Source organism: Camelus bactrianus, chromosome 16 (genome assembly GCF_048773025.1).
Source record: "Camelus bactrianus isolate YW-2024 breed Bactrian camel chromosome 16, ASM4877302v1, whole genome shotgun sequence".
Lineage (NCBI taxonomy): Eukaryota > Metazoa > Chordata > Mammalia > Artiodactyla > Camelidae > Camelus > Camelus bactrianus.
In genome coordinates, this window is record NC_133554.1 from 17885084 (window position 1) to 17903103 (window position 18020).

An 18020-nucleotide genomic window follows, 5' to 3' on the forward strand; every position below is an offset into this window, starting at 1 on the left:
AGAGTTTGAAATAATCATTCATATGATATTCATATAATATCATTCATATTATATTCAAATAATAATAATATGGCAATATTGGGGTCAACTGAAAAGGACAGATTAACAGAGATTAATTCTAAGAGAAAGAAGGAGAAAGAAAAGAACAAAAAAACCAAACAGAGTAACAGACAACAGATAAGGGAACAGAAATAGAGCCAAAGGAGAGAAAAAAGAAGGAAAGAAAGAAACTAAAAAGACTCTAAGGTGAATGTTAGAATAAAGGGCATTAAGCGTTTCCAATCCTCTCGTTCATTTTGTGTGTGGCTCCTTTGGAGTTGCGTTCTCCAAACCAGAGCCAGCTCCTCAGTATTTGAAACAATCTTTCTGTGTAGCAGGTGCACTAGAATCTTATAAGAACTAGAAGTGTCTTTAAGAATCTCACCGATGAGGAAACCAGCCCAGAAGCAAGAGTGATTTTCCCACAAGCACTTGGCCTCAGAGCTGAAACTAAGATCCTGTTCTGTTTCCTATTTGTCCCCCTAAGTCCTCTCTGCCGCATTATCTCATACCTCTTTGTATTTTAAAACTTTTCCATTTATTTCTTATTTTTCAAACAAAATGTTAATTTCCCATGGAATTATCAGCTGCACAGCCGTGAAGCTGTAACTAATGTCTTAAAATCCCGTGGCGCGGATGCCAGCTAAAACCAAGAAGTTCCTTTAACATTCAGATGCTACGGCCTTATTTTTGTTTCCTTTTGGGATTAGGACTCCCTCATCCCACCTACTTTTAATACATTAGTGTCCCATCGTGCACAATTCGTATTAAAGCAAATGCAATGGTTTGGCCTAATTCGGGTGATTGCTGTGGGAAGGACGCAGCAAAACACTTTCAAGGCAAAGGAAAAGGGAGGGAGAGAACAGAGGTTTATCTGGAATCTGCTGCATGCCAGATCCTTTTCACTCATATCTCATTTAATCCTCCCCCTCTCCTGTGAGACAGACACAATTCAGTGCAGTTTAGAGACAAGGAACTGGAGACTCAGGGAGGCGTTCGAGCTTGTGCAAGGCCAAGTAGCTAGCCCACAGGGGAGACAGGATCTGAACTCAGTTCTCAGGGTTTTTACAGTCACTTAAGGACAGGAACAAACCCACGTTTGTTCCTCCTTGTCTCTCTTTCCTGTGCTAGAATGTCAGCCCCTGGGAGATGCTTAATACAGAGCTGTTAAATGATCTAATGGTCTTTCAGATTTTTCTCCTCTGAATAAGATGACTGTAGTTTCTAGCAGAGGAAAAATAAATGTTGATGATTTGGCCAAAGCATTATCTTTTGAGAGGAGGGAGGGAGTGATTAGGTATGTATGTAGGTCTGTATGTATGTGTGTGTGTGTGTGTGTGTGTGTGTTTATTTACAATAAAAGATTTATTTATTTGTAATGCTAAGCATGCACTCTACCACTGAGCTATACCTGCCCCCCACACCCCAACAGAACATCATCTCCTGATATTCCAGACACCAAGTGGAGTGCACTAAGATGGGGCTTTGTACCGGAAATGCCGAGTTCTAATCCCCCACTGTCACCACCTACCACTGAGCCTTTTATGCCTCATTTAACTTCCTAAGCCTTTTTCCCCAACTGAAATATAATGTTAATGTTGGTGAGGTTTAGCATAATAGACATAACATATCTGGCGTATGGTAGGATTTCAACACAATGAAAGCCATTGTTACTATAATGCCAGCAGACAGGGTAACAGTAAGTCGGGGGCCTGGTCACTTGGAGGCAGAGACTGCTCTGGCAGATTCAGGCACACTTACGCGAGCCTTGAGGAGAAGGATTGTGAGGTTGGAGAGCTGCCACGTGCAGCAGAAATTTGGAAATAGAGGGAAATGCCTGTGATGGGTTGAACTGTGTCCGCCAATCCCAAATTCATATGTTGAAGTCTTTACTCCCAGTGTTTCAGAATGTGATCTTATTTTTGAAATAGGCTCTTTATGGTTGGAATTAGTTAAGATGAGCTCATAGTGGAGTAGGGTGGACCCCAGTTCAACACGACTGGTGTCCTTAAGGGAAATCTAGGCACAGACACATACACAAGGAAAATGTCACATGAAGACCAGAGTTATTCAACCACTTGCTAAGGAACTACCAGAAGGTAAGAGAGAGGCTGGGAACGGAACATTCCCTAGTGCCTTCGGAGGGATCATGGCCCTGCAGTACCTTGATCTCAGACCTCTCGCTTCCAGAATTGTAAGTTAGTAAGTTTCTGTTGTTTAAGTCACTTAGTTTGTGATAATTTGTCAGGACAGCCTTAGCAAACTAATACAGTGTCTAAAGGAAATGTTTAGTACCTTTGATGGGGTGCTTAATATTTCAAGGCCCCTTAGGGTCAGTAACACTAAGGGCAGCCTGACAGTGCTAAGCTGGGGACTTGGGCAGAAGCTAGAAAGGAAAGCTTTATCAGAGTTACCTGAGAAATGGACCTACACAAGCAAAGTCACCTTGTGTTGTGTTTTTAAGGAGGAAAGAATATAGGAGAAACGTCTTTAGGAAGAAAACATGCTTGTGATTTTGCTAAATAGAATGTAAAGGATAAGTGAGAAGAATAAGAGTAGGAAACTCTCGGGATGGGTGTAGCTCAGTGGTAGAGCACATGCTTAGCATGCATGAGGTTCTGGGTTCAATCCCCAGTACCTCCATTAGAAAAAGAAAAAAAAAAAAAGAGTAAGAAACTCTCAGTTCAATAAAGAACAGGAAGTGACAAGTCGCAAAGAAAAGACATTATGGGGTCCAAGTGTAAACCTACTGGGTTTAAGCAAAAAAGCTGAGAACTCACTCTAAAGAATCCAAATCTCTCCAGTAGTGCAGCCATTACAATTCTTTAAAAAATTGAAAATAGACTTCCCCTATGATCCAGCAGTCTCACTCCTGGGCATATATCTCACTCCTGGGCATACATCTGGAGGGAACTCTAATTCAAAAAGACACATGCACTCCAATGTTCATGGCAGCACTATTTACAGTAGCCAAGACATGGAAGCAACCTAAATGTCCATTGACAGATGACTGGATAAAGGAGTTATGGAGTATTTATATAATGGAATACTATTCAGCCATAAAAAAGAATAAAATAATGCCACTTGCAGCAACATGGATGACCTGGAGATCATCATTGCTGCAGTGAAGTAAGCCAGAAAGAGAAACAAAAATACCATATGATACCACTTGTATTTGGAATCTAAAAAAATGACACAAATGAACTTATGTACAAAACAGAAAAAGACTCACAGACATAGAAAACAAACTTAAGGTTACCGGTGGGAGTGGGGCCAGAGGAGGGTGAGGGATAATTTGGGAGTTTGGGATTCACAGTTCTTAACTACTGCACATAAAATAATAAACAGCAAGGTCCTACTGTATAGCACAGGGAACTATATTCAATATCTTGTAATAGCCTATAATGAAAAAGAATATGAAAAGGAATATATATATATATATATACACACACACATATATATATCTGAATCATTATGCTGCATACCAGAAATGAACACATTATAAACTGACTATACTTCAACAAAACAATAAAATTTTTTTAAAAAGGAAGCCAAGTTCCTCCAGATACCCCCATAGAGACTTCAAAAGCCACTTGGTGAGGGCCAGATGCATCATTTAATCAGCCTGAAAATTCGTGGGAGGAGGAAACATTATTCTTATCTTAGAGACCACGGAAGGTTCAGATTGTTCTGCATAAACTTTTAGGTTGGCAGAATGGGATGAGCAGACCCTGGGATTCCTACTCAGTCCTGAGTGTCCCCTATAATTCCATGGCTCTCCAGAACTCAGGCAGCATAACAGAGTGATGGGGCCTGCTGGGTTCAGAAAGTCCACGCTTTTGCAATCTGTCTCTCCCTGCCTTTATTTTCAGGGAGTACTGATAACAAAGTCCTCTTGATGAGGGCAGAAGTCCCTGAAAACTAGAAGGCAGACAGGTTCCAGTATTGCACAAGAGTACTAAGCACAGCCCTTGGCTCATGACTCCATCTTTCCTGAGAACCCTAGTGGTTGAAAGAAAGTAAAAGGCACTTGTTATCCACTTCTGTTGTAACAGTTTCATTTCGACTTTGACCTTGTTGGGCTGTCAGGATTCCAGATGAGGATTTTGTGACACTAAGATTAAGAAAGATCTCAGTTATTCAGCTATTCAGCTATTGCACATCCTCCCAAGACAGTGGGAAGTTGTCTGCACAGACATTTTTTTCTCAAAGCTTCTCTGTACTCAGCCATTATTTAATTAAACACCAGCCAAGTGCCGGGATCTGCTGCTTCTCTGTTTGGCGTACCTGCAGCCTGGTGGCCTCAGCTGCAATCTAAGGTTGACAGACATGCAAGGCTCAGAAGATACTAGAACGATGAGGACTTGGTTGCAAGGATGAGGGGACGAAGGGAGAGAAAAGCCTGCTACTCCAAGGTGGGGGTGGGGGAGGCTTAAAATTGCCCAAGAAGGGCTCAAGGAAAACGTGGCAGTGGAATTTGGAATCTGAACTGTTTGTCAGAATTGATAAGGATGTTCTTTTTCCTTTTCTTTCTTTTTTTTCCCCCTTCCTTTTTATTAAAGTATAGTCAATTTGCAATGTTGCATCAATTTCTGGTGTACAGCATAATGTTTCAATCATCTGTATGCATACATAGATTCATTTTCATATTCTTTTTCATTATAGGTTACTACAAGATATTGTGCTATACAGAAGAAACTTGTTGTTTATCTATTTTATATATAGTATTTAGTATCTGCAAATTTCAAACTCCCAATTTATCCAAGAGGTGGGTATAGCTCAGTGGTAGAGTGCATGCTTAGCTCACGTGAGGTCCTGGGTTCAATCCCCAGTACCTCCATTAAAAAATTAATTAATTAGTTAATTAAAGATAAGGACATTCTTACCATGGAAATTTATCAGTGAAAAGTTGCTTGCCATTAGGGGAGGAAGACATAAATATAGTGATAGATAGAATTTTGGAGAAAAACTTGTATGTAACAGTCATTAGAAACATACTCAGCAGGAAGACCAGAAGGTCCAGACAAGAAGCAAATTGATTTCTCAAATGGCAACAAGAAAGTCTCCCTAAATTTAACTTGAATCTCTCCTGCTCTGATACTTTCCATACATTTCATCTCCTTTACCTTTTTGGGTTTTATTTAAAAAGCACTGTTTATATGGTGACTTGTGTAAACATGTCTCATGAAAGAATCCAATCAGATTAGGTCATGGGGTGTAAGGTCGGTGACAACTGTCATAGCACATTGGTGAATCACCATCAGTGATGAGGTGTCTGCAAGTCGTCTGTTACTAAAAATAAGGAACCTAAGCTTGTGAATGATTTCCCTATTTTTAAATAGGGGGTGAATTGAAGGTTGTCTCGGTCACAATGCCATTCTGACTTGTGTATGCTCCAGTGTTGTTGCCGGGGCAGCACGGATACCGGTGCTGTGACGGAGAAGCCACCGAGTGTACCTGTTAACCACGCACCTCTTTGACAGATACCTGAATCACTCAGTGCAGACCTGGTGCCAGGCCCCGGGGGGTACATTCAGATGCCAGCAGATGTGAGTTCCTGTCCTCACGAAGCTTGCCAGGTAGCAGGAAAACCAGCCGAGTGCTTTTCATATACTGTCTGTATCTTCACGACAACCCTAAGAAGTACTGTCAGTTTCCCCATCGTACACGTCTGGGGCAGCTAAGATTCTAAAGCCCACGGTCTAAACCAGCGGCTTCCAAGCACCTCTGGGCATACGTTCCTTTCAGTGTAGAAAACTTTAGTGCTCATCTGTGTGTGTATTTAAATAAGTATACATTTTTCTATATATTTAAATAAGTCTAGGTTTGTAGATAGTTATATTTTGTATATACACGTATACATACACTTACACGTTTTATGTACATCATATGGACCTCCCCGTACACTCACCTTGAAGACACACCACCATGTTGCTTCCTGATTTTGTCCATGTCCAGTGAGAATAATCTGCTTCCAATCTCCCCTTCCCAACCTAACCCTAGATTTTGCTCTGGATGAGTGGGAACGGGTACCCTGTCTAAGAGCTTGATCTATGGAATTAAAGGCAAATAAACAAATAAAGAGCAGTAGTTTTCAAATTTAGACTAGGTTTTTGTATGGCTAAGGATGTTTTGGCAGAATTCCTTGATGAGTTTCTTGGGTTTGTTTGTTTTTTTTTTTTTTTTAATATGCAAAGGTGAGATCTTCTCCTTTTGTAAACCCTACCCCTTTCCTTTGAATTCCCTTTCCTGCCTGGATCTTAAATATCTCCAACAAAAGAGTGAGCGCCCTGTCTGTCTGCTTCAGTCCCCACAGGACCCAGTAAAGGACTGAATGCATTAGGAAATCTTCGTCCTGCTGGAAAAAAGAGGACTTTTTACTTCAATTGTAGAATAGTTATTACTATCTTGTATCCTAACAGACTTCCCCAGACACAGGAGCGGGGCAGCTGGGCTGCTTTGATGTCCCCAGACATGGAAGACCAGGAACATGCGGCAGGTCATCTGCGGATGGATGAAGCAACCTGGGTGATGCCAGGGCTGTCACCCCACAGGCACAGGGAAGAGGGGGGCTGGGAAACAGGGGCAATAGAGGCGAGTCCTCCCACCTCTCTACCCATCCTGGCCCCAGGGCCCCCAAAGTCACCCAACTTCCTCTTTCCCTCTTTGCTTCTTCCTCCATGGAGATGCCTCTACAGAACCACCAGGAGAATGGTTGCAGGTCCCTCCCGGACTTGATACTGCCACGTCCCTCTGTGCCATGAGACTCTGCTGCTGCCCTGGGTTCCAATTCTAACAGTCACTAACTTCCTGGGAGGCACGAAGCCTCACTTGCTCACCTAGAGGAAGAAAGCATGGAAGTTAATGAACAACCTTCCAAGGTCCTTCCAGCTCTGGCATTTTTGACCCTGCCTCTCTCCTTTCTTCTCCCCTGGCCTTTTAGAATGAAGCAGGAGGATTTGTCCTGAAAACGTGCCTTGGGTTGTGGCATTGCTGTTGACCAGGGAGCTGCAGAGGAAGCATGAATGGAGGGCTGGGTCCTTTTCTTTCACAGGATGCGTGCACACACCCCATATTCTAACATGTTTTCCATCTGACATTTCTAGTAACTATCCTCACGTTGGTGCTTCTTCAAGTCAAGGTCTGTTTTGCATTCTCTGGAAGGAGCATACACCGTGATAGATGGTCTCCAATTAGGCATATGGCCCTGCATTGATTTCCTCATTGCCAGGATGTAGTAACAAACTTATTGTCCCCAGATGTAAAAATAATGAACTTACCACCAAGAGTGGAACATTGACAATGTGAAACAGATTAGATCTATTGGCGCCTCAGAGACAATCCTTAATTTTTAGTAGAACATTGCTTTTTATTTTCATCCTAAGTGAATTTCAATTCCCTTCCTCCTAAAACCTTGTTTTAAGATGGTCACAGTGATTAGGATTTTAAAAGCTTTTTTTTTTTTAAGTGGATGTATTACTTGGAAATTGTGCTCAGCTATGTCCAACAAAGACAAAAGACACAGTGGCTTAAACATGATGGGGACTTTGTTATCTCTCCTACGGCTTGAAGTTGGCAGGGAGATAGTTCAGCCTGGTCCAGTGGCTCCAAGATGCCCCCAAGGTCCCAGGTTACCTTTATTTCTGCCCCACTAGCTTTAATGTAATGATTTCTAGCTCTGAAATTGTCTCCTCATTACCAGATGGCCATTGCAGTACCAGACCTTACATCTGAGTTCCAGGCAGGGAGAGGAATTAGAAGGGAAGGGCATACGGGCATGTGGCAGTCAAGTCAGTTGAGAGGCCCACTCAACAACACCTACCTTTATTTCATTGGCTGGAACTAAACCAAATGTCTACCTCCATCTGCTGGGAAGCCTGGAAGATGCAGATTTTTTTTCAGGGTACACTGACACTTTCCCCACCAAATTCAGGGGAAAAGGAGAGAAAGGAAAAGGGAGAGAATGAACTTGGGGTGGGCAACTGCCCTAAGCGGGGTTGTTTTTCCTTCTAAAATTAATACCTGTTTACAGAAATGGAAAAGAATGAGGTAAAGTTAAAGTTAAAGAAAGATTTTAACTTAGTGATCCCTAGTCGCATTTAATGTAATTGTTTTATTTTTTAATGTAATGTAATTGTATTTTTGATGTTTTACTAGTATTTGTGTTTTTCTGATTGTATTTCTCTGACTATAAAAGGGATGTCTATTCATTAGGGAAACTTTGAGCAAAGTACAGAGAAGAAGATAGAAATCACCCATAACCCAGAGATAATCATTAAACTATTTTGTTGCATTTTCTGCCACTTTTATATCTATTTTTCATATTATTAATCATAGTGTATGTATCAGTTGGTACCTTTTTTCACTTTCTAAATAAAATAAGTGAATTTTTGTACGACCCTACCTAGTGTTTCCCTGCACCCGCATAACAGAGCATTTCAAATCATCGTTGCAAAGCTGTTTGGAAGGTGCTTGAAGTAGGAGAGGATGAATAACATTGGCTGGTTTTCTCCTGCTCTGCTTCTGGGGGACCTTACAGCAAATGGGGCTCACTTCTCTCTTTCATGCACTAAGACTAGATGACATGCTCTCCTTTCTGTATTTTTCCATCTTAAAAAAATGTCAAGCGTCCATGCCAAGAGTTAAAATGATTCTTCGGGGAACATGAGCCGTCATGCCCATCCTGATGCAGAGCTCACGGAGGTGGATTTTGCCCTGGCTTGTAAATTCATAGGATCTCATAGCTAGATAGGGTCCTCATGACCCCCATCCCAACCCTTAATGCAGCAGTGAAGAGAAGCAGAAAGGAAAGGTGCCCTGCTCAGGGTCACAGCCGGCATGATCAATAATCAGAACCCAGGTCTCTCGAGTAATTTCTAGTGATTTTCCAAACTACTTGAGATGCTTGGGATGATGCAACTGCTTGGTAAACTTCAAAGGAGTTACAACTCCTACAAAAATGTGCAACTAACTGCAGCCAGTTGTTAAAGGCATTAACTAAAGCTTAGAGATTCATAACTTGCTTAGGATGGCATTTCTCCAATGGGCAGTTCCATTGTATATACATGGATTTTCAGGGAAAATATTCGCTCTACAGAAAACAAGTTTTTCCATTCAGTGTTCATTGTCTATGAGCTCAGACCTTGCTAAGTGACAAAGAGTGGTGCCAGAGATTTACAGAATTTACAGCCTGGTTGGGGAGATGAGAGAGACATGAGCCAATATGGCGCATTCGTACAAAGAATGGAATGTCATGCAACTGTAAAAGGGAGTGAGGTAAACCTGCATGAACTGTCATGGAAAGATGGCCATGATATAGCAGTAGAAGAAAACTGCCGATTGCAGAGGAGTTTGGTGATATATATAGTATGATCTCTTCTGTCTTTAAAAAAACAAAGTGCATTCACACACATATTTTTGTATGCATAGAACACATCTAGACAAGTACACACAAACTTAACAGTGACTGCTCAATAGAGTGGAATTTTAAGACGGGGAAATAACTTTTAAAAAACATTTATTGAAGGGTAGTTTTTTTTTTCTTTTTTCACTCACCTACTTCTATTTTTAAAATACAATCATATATAACCGGTTTCCCCATCATACATTTTGAATAATTATAGTATCCACCAGAGAGGAATTGTGGCAATTAAATGAATTGCTATGAATAAAATGCTTAGAATGCTCTGCCAGGCACATACTCAGAGCTCAATAAACATTAGCTGTTATGATGCTGCTGCTGCTGATGGTGGTGGTGATGATGTTGACGATGTGGACGATGAGTGTTCACATGATGCGGCTGGGCATATACATTTGTACAAGTTATTTACAAAGCAATTTGACCAGATATGGATATATATATATATATATACACATATACCAAAAGGCCTTTAAAATTTGAAAACATTTTGACCCAGTAGTTCCAACTTCAGAAATATCTTCTATGGAAAAAATTGAATGAGTATATAAGAAATGCGCACAAAGATGAATAAAGAGCAAAATGTTGGCAACAAGCTAAATGTTCAAAAACAGGAGTAGTTTAATAACTTATGGTACATGTTTACAATGGAATAGTATACATTCATGGTACAAGTGAATTCATTAACATGGTAGTATGTTAATGATATAATATTAAGTGAAAAAAGGCAAATTTCCAAGTAGCATCTACAATATGATTCCATTATGGTACAAAAAGTGTAATACACATATGTCTGTTTAAAAGCACATGCACTTAAATTTCTTTTTTTTTAGTTTTTCCTTTAATTTTGTTTTTGTTTTTTTGTTTCATTTTTCACTTTTATTAGGTAGAATTGTTACAATTTGACTGCACATATACAATGTATTGCATGTAAATCCATATACACAATATACTGCACATTTAAAAAAATTTACATATATGTACTGTTCATTGTTTGTAGGACCATTTAGAGCTTTAGCTTTTTAAACTTACATAGTTATCAAAGGAATAAAGCCAACCACAAAATAAAAATTAATTCAAAAAGATACATACACCCCACTTTTAACAGCAACATTCTTTATAATTGCCAAGATATGGAAGCATCTTAAGTGCCCATCAGTAGATGAATGGATAAAGAAGATGCAGCACATGTATGTAATGGAATAAAATTCACCCGTAAGAAAGAAGGATATTTTGCTATTTGTGGCCCTTTGTTCACTTTTTTTTTTCACTTCAAAACCCAGAATTTTATAACTGGCATAAACATTTCCATACATGCACTTGAATATTAACAGTATTGAGCCCTGGGCAATTGCAAAAACTTTCTTCTTTTTTACTTAGATACAGTCTTCAATTTTTCCTACAATGACTATCTATTACTTTTACAAGTATTTAAAAGAAAGGCAAAAGGCCTTTGGGAGAGCATTTCACCTGCAGCCTCCACGCCAACAGACTGGCGTGGGGCTACCTCTGCCTGGGAGCCCGAGGAGATGCAGTGCTTCCAGGTTCCAAGGATCAAGTGGGCAAGTTTTTTCAGTGTCTCCTGCAGACTCAGCAGACAAAGGACTAGTGTCTGGCCTGACTCAGGAGACAGATTTTGAATGTTGACTAAATGCCAAGAAGATGGAAATAGGTGAGCAAAATCGGGTCATGCTACTGTGATCAGCAAGCTCAGATTCTTATGATGAGCATTCTTCTCATTTTGCGTGGTACAGTCCCAGTGGGTCTCTGGTCTCAGCACAATTATGAATAACAAACACCCCTTTCATTCTTATTCTCCCTACCCACTTGGAGTTCGCTCACTTGTTTCATTGTTCGCTTGCTTCAAATTTGTTCTTCCAGCTGCTGTATTTCCTATATGTTGAAGTTGGTTAAAGGCTTGATTCAGGTTCAACTTCTTTTTTGGCAAGAATCCTTCATAGATGGTTCTGGGTGCTGTATGTTGCCTCGTGCAGGGAGGTACACGGTGTCTGGGTGCCCTGCTTTCAGTAATACACACATTGATGAGTGGATTCAGGTGGTGTCCACATGACTGAGTCATTGTAAAGTTTCTCATCCATTCATTCAACCATTTCGTGGTTTCATCCATGAATGAATGGTTGCATTAGAAGCTAGAAAATAGGTCTAATTACACCATTCCTTCCAAATTTATTGACTGGAATTCTTTTGTAGAGAAGAATGATCTTCATCAATTAGGGCTTACTCTCTAGGATAGTAAGGGCCGAATAAACGCTTGCCTCCTTCCCTTTAATGGTCAATTTTCAGAGTAAGAAGTTGAAACCCTAGTTGTTTCCAGTGAGGCCTAGAGTTTTGTTTTTTGTTTTTTGTTTTGGTTTTTTGAAGTTTTTTGTTTCTATTTCGTTTTTTAAAGTCTGGTACCATGCTGAACTCATCGGGTCCTTTTATGTTTAGTTTAAATGCATTTATTAAACAAATTATCCTCACAAATTAGGAATTGTTCTCAGTAGTCAGGATTCTCCAGAGAAACAGAACCAGAACCAGAAGGATGTGTGTGGATAGAGAGAGAGAGAAAGAGAGAGATTTATTCTAAGGAGTTTGCTCACAGAGCTGTGGGCCCGGCAAGTTTAAAATCTGCAGGGCAGGCAGGCTGACTGGAGACCCAGAGAACAGCTGATGCTGCAGCTCAAGGCCAAGGCTTCTGGAGTCAAGACCTCCTCTTCCTCGGGGAACCTCTGTCTTCTTTTCTTACGGCCTTCAATTGACTGGGTAAATCCCATGTACGTTAAGAAAGGTAATATACGCTTTACCCAAGGCCAACTGATTTAAATGTTAATCTCATCTAAAAAATACATGCCTTGAGAGCAATATCTAGACTGATGTTTGACCAAACATCTGGGTACCATGGCCTAGCCAAGTTGACATATCATATTAACCATCACATTATCTCTGTGTTTAAAAACAAAACAAAACAAAACAAAACAAAAAACTGGCAATACAAGTTAGGAAACGTAAAATGGGTGATAAGGTCAGTGCTTACTGGAGGTATTCAAAGACGCAAAAGGACGCTTGGACTGAACCAAACAAGAAAGGTCTGAATTCGTTATTTCTGTGTGTTCTACTGGCTTGAGCACCAGACCAAGAGGGGGCAAAAATGGCCCTCGTTCTGACACTTCTCACATGGAATTTATACTGGGTCACTGAGTTTCAGAATCTTCACCTGAAAATCCAGGCTACTAACATCTGTCCTACCTGCCATCATACTTTGTTATGACAGCCAAGAGCAATCGCATATATTAAAGTATTTTGAAAACTCCAAATTTGTTATGCAAGAATCAGGTGTCATTAGACTGCTTTTGTCAGACAACCAACGAACCACGGAGTGTCAAGCAAATGTGCTTTGAAGATACAATAAATGCAAAGCCACATCATGATGTTCAATGACTTTCTCTTCATTTGAGAGAAGCCACCAGTCTTCAGCCCCACTTTTTAAGAAGAGGGACTGTTGTTACTCTCCTAAGGGGAAAAGAATCAGAGCACACATTTTCTATATTAATGCCTTTCTCTATAAATTCTTGTTTCCCTTAGAATTCCTATTTCTGTATGTCAACCAGGGAGCATTGACAAGTGCAAAGTATAGATTTCTGACTGGCTTGATTCATTCATTTACTTATTCAATAGGTTTTTATCAAACACCTATTATATGTGAGACAGCACGACAGGTGCTGTTGGAGACACAGATATGAATCAAGTCTAGATTCTGTCCTTAAGCAATTTACAGAAGAAGATGCCATAATTTAAAAAAAAAAAAAAAACCTGTAATGTAATGTAGAGATTGAAATGTACCATGAGAGAGAGCAGTAACATCCCACGGAAATTCAGGGAAGGCGAGATCAGTTTCAGTTGAAGGCTCCAGACAGCTTCCTGGAGGAGGTGGCACTGCTAGACTGAAGAATAGAGAGAGATTTGGGCCGGTGAGGCGGGGCAGGGTGGAGCAGATAGAATCCGGACGGGATGCTGTCAATGCGGTGGAGAATACCAGGTACTTACAGGGATGAAATAAGAAGGCTGTTTGAACATGTGCTATTGTGTTGCAATTTATAAATTCTCTCCTTTACCTCTAACTTCCTTCTCTGTGCTTTTGGAGAAGATCCTAAGATTTATCTAACACTGAGATGGCAAAAAGACTTCCTTTGTCTGGGTGACCAGCTTCAATGCATGAGTAGCAGAAGGTCACATCAGATCGGTCAGCTCAACGGAGCAGGTCATTGTCCGAGAACTACTTAATCTGTTATAATTTTATTGTGCTTAGGGTGCCTTCCAATTCTAAAACTCTATGATTCTAATGATTCTCAGAAATCAAATCTCGTCTGAAGGTTCTTTGACATTTTAGATATAAACCTTTCTTAGCTAGAGGACCCAATGTCCATGGTTCCTAAACAGAAAACACAGAACTTAATTTAGCCTCCTTGATGATGTGGGGTCACCCTCAAAACAGAAGGGATCAGACTGTGCTGTAGCACAGTATTGCCGGGGTCCACAGAGGCACAAAGGGTAATATGTCCCCAGACTCAGTGGCTCCGGCTTGCTCTGTGATAATCATTTTCTTTCTTCTTTTTCTGCTTGCTGTTGAACATTCAATGCTTAGATTTTGATGCTGTCAGCATACCTACCCATTTTATCTCATTTTTGTTCTGTTTGCTGCTTTTATTCTCCATGAGTCTTGGGAGTCAGATCCCCAAGTTCTGTTAGAATTACACGTAAAGTAAGAGCAAATCAGCTCTGAAAAAGGGTCTAAGATTACTGCCATGGCCTGTTTCTTGAGATTTAGTGCAATGTGGTCTGCTGTTTAATTAAAGGTGTGTGTGTCAGAGAGAGAGAAAAACACACACACACAGAGTGTATGTTTGCATGTGTGTGGATATATAAATGTGCTTTTCCTTTCTGGTGTTTTAACTGTGATTGTGTGAAGTCAAGCTCAAGATAAGTAAAACGTGACAGCCTATAATTTGCCTAAAGAAATTGAGAAGCATAGAAAAATCTAAGATTAGAAGAAATTTTGTAACATTGCATATAAGAGATAATCTTGGTTGCCCTGAGATTACACAAACACTTTGTGAGGATTATAAAGTAGGATAAGGAGCAATCGTTATCTCTGAGAAACAGCAGTTACATGATTAGTCCAAATTCCCATGGGAAATTGAAAGAAATTGATGATCAGACTTGAGGTCTCAGACTCCCAAACTGGAGTTCCTTCAGTTACTACAAAATGCTGCCCACATGATAATCATTATTCAAAATCAAAAGAAATCCTGTGCCTCTGGACTTCTGCACCACATTGGGAGGGCACATAACCAAGCATGTGGGTTTGGAGTAGGTACCATGGGTCCCCCAAATCAACCAACGAGTGTGCTAAACAGAATCACCTGAAGGGCTTGTGAAAAACGTGGATGCTCAGGTCCCATTATTAAGAGTCTATTTTAGCAGATCTGGGATTGGGGCCAGAAGTCTGGGAGAGATTTTCACCCTTAACTACTTAAGCATCCAACTCCATCGTAACTACAATACCGTTATCACTCCAGGTTTAGATTTTATGAGAAACGTAAATTGCCTTTGTGTCCCAAGTCATTTAGTGTTCAGGCCGGGGCTTTAGATAGTCAAAAGGTCATTGTTTTACTTTGTTTTGTTTTGTTTTTTCACAGCACATCCTTCTTCCTGCCATGGCCTTTCCTGTCCAGCTCACTGTGTACTTCTCAGCCGCTTTGCCCACGCCTGTGCCAAGATAACAGAGTACCTAGGCATGCATGAGATCCCACCCAGTTTCTTTCTGTTCTCCCTCGGCTTGTGGTACTCAGTTGGAAGCGGTGTTGAGGTTACTACAGGACATTCTAACTGGCCGGGCCCTGCCTCACAGGATGGTTGAGGCTTTTTCAGCAATGATCATGGTTTTGAAAGAAGGGTCAAGTGGTTGAAGGTAATGTTAATAGTAAAAGTGGTGACAGTGATTCAGCTGGGAACTCAAAGTATCTGACGGGGTTGAAGGCACACCTGCCAGATGCTACCCCAGCAGCAATAGGGGAGCTTAGTGACAGTAGACACCAGAACAGGTGTTTTTAAACACATTACCTCATTTAAAACTCACGACAGTCCTAAGATGGGAATATGATTCTTCCTTTTTTATATATAATGAAACTAAAGTAGAGAAGTAATTGATCGAAGTTTGTACAGCTAGAAAGATGCAAAGACAGGTTGAAAATCAGTGTGGCAGGTGTAGGGTTTTACTTCTGGCCACTGGCCTACATTGGCACACAACCAGATTTGTGCCAGACTATGATCTGAATACACATTCAGATGTTGCAAGGATCTGAATGCTTGCCTGTGATCCTAAGCAATGCTATGGAGAAGGCCGGTTCCCTCTGTATACCTTGGGGGCATTGTAGGAAAACTGAACCTTATAGGTTCTAGAAGCTTTGTACCAAAAGGCCAAGAAATCCTCTGTACCCTGAAGTCAGTATCAGATTCAATGCCTGGGGGAAACATGGCGGTCTCGCTGAACACAGAAAGCCCTCTCCATCAGGGAGCCCTGTAGAATTCCGAAGAAATCACAGAGAAGGAGGCTGCCCACAGGTCTACAGGACCTTGAGAGCTGGCCTGTGGGCTCCCTGCTGCTTTAGAGAGGTTCCAGTCTCCTTCCTCATACTCAAAATCAGATATCAACATGATGGAGCTGGGTTGGAAATAGCATTGTCACCGATGAACGCTGAACCTGGTGGTTTCTGAACACCTGGGTGGTTGAGTCGTTAAGGACCCTGCAAAGGAATAAGGTAAACATACGAGGCCTGGGTCTCCCAGCCAACCCTGTTCCAACCAGAATAGCTCAGCTGAAATATATTTTATATATTGAGCTTCTTTGTAAACTTCTATTTGAAGAAGGTATTCCATGTTAAGAAACATGCTTGAAAATAACTGTTTCTATCCTCCTGAATTCATCTATTATTTTTCCTAAACCCTCCTGGATAGTTGGGGATCTGAAGTCTAGTCTCTGAGGCTGAACAAAGTCTGAGGAATAACCTCCCCCTGCCATAAGCTCCCAATATATCTGGTTGGTCTCTGTCTTAGCCCTTTATTGAGATGGAAAAGGGACCAGTGTATCAAGTGCCCTTGATGGCAAAATTGTATCCTTGTCTGAGGAAAGGACAACTCTTCAATTAAACCTGATACTTCAGGTCACAAAGGGATGAAGGGACTACCACTCAGGTCCCTGTATATCACTGTGGGAAGAACATCACTTCTACCACTGTCCACCCTTAGTCAACTCATACCTGAGTGTCTATTGTACAAAATATCCAGAGAAAGCCTGAGTTCCCTTGGGCAGGGAAGAGTATCTGGCTATCTGGCTCCAGCAGACGCCGTTGATTGCCTACTTGGTGATTATTTCCCACCCATACCCACCTCTTCTTTGGTGTGTTGACCTAAAACAAATAGATGGCTAGATATTTCTCCAGTAAAGATGGGTTTACTCAGGATCAGTAAAAGATGGTAATTTGGGGTCTAGAACCATGCGAGCCATGTGCAGGTCCCCTCAGGGCAAGGGAAAGAGAAGGCTTTTGCAGAGAAGAAAAGGAAGTGGGGAAGGCTACAGTAAACAGTGTCCATGGCTTTTCACTGGCTGAGTCCTTGCCAGGAAAGAAGAGGGGTTCTCCTTCTTCCTGTTGGGCTCTGATGTTCTGATGTCATCACAGGGCATGAGAATATCCTTTTCTGGTCTCCCAGCCCTATTTAATCGAGGTTTCAGGGTATTAATTTTTTTTTTTTTTTTTTTTTTTTTTTTACAGCTGGCAGGGCCCATCTCCCATTGTTGAGACTGACAATATCAGATGTTCGCTTTCAGCCTCTCGTATCGTGGACATGGGAACAGGACCCAGCTCTTCAGGGGGCTTCTGGAAAGGGTTTCCTCTGTCTCAAAAGCAGTGATATGTCAAGGGGGTTGGAAGGGAGGGTGTAAGCTCAGGGGTAGAGCATGTGCTTAGCATGCACACTGTCCTGGGTTCAGTCCCCAGTACCTCCATTAAAATAAATAATAAATAAATAAATAAATAAATAAATAAATAAATAAATAAATAAATAACCAATTACCCTCCCCCCGAAAAAGTCCATGAAAATGCCTTTCTCCTTCATCACTTGCCAACACTTGGCAAACAGTATCTCCTTTCATCCTCAAAACAACCCTTTGAGGTGGTTAATAATATAGTCCTGATTTTACAGATGAGAAATCTGAGGGTTACAGAGATGAATAACTTGACCAAGATCGTGTCTAAGAGACGGCAGCACCGAAATTTGAACCCAGACGTGTGTGGCTCCTGTGATGGTTTGAACTGCATCCCCCAAAAAAGTTAGGCTGAGGTCCTAATCCCCTGTACCTCAGATTGTGACTTTGTTTGGAAATAGCATCTCTATAGAGGTAATCGAGTTAAAATAAGGTCATTAGGTTGGACTCTAATCCAAAATGACTGATGTCCTCATAAAAAGGGGAAATTTGGGCACAGAGCTAGACACATACAGAGGG

At 41.0% G+C, this 18020-nt stretch overlaps 1 non-coding gene across 1 annotated transcript; it reads left to right on the forward strand.

The window, feature by feature from the left end:
• The first annotated feature begins 1958 nt into the window (after positions 1–1958).
• Positions 1959–17586, forward strand: LOC123615650 (uncharacterized). The gene is made up of 3 exons (XR_006723312.2): positions 1959–2138; positions 15157–15428; positions 17290–17586. It is a non-coding gene; the product is annotated as an uncharacterized LOC123615650 (transcript).
• Positions 17587–18020: the final 434 nt, after the last annotated feature.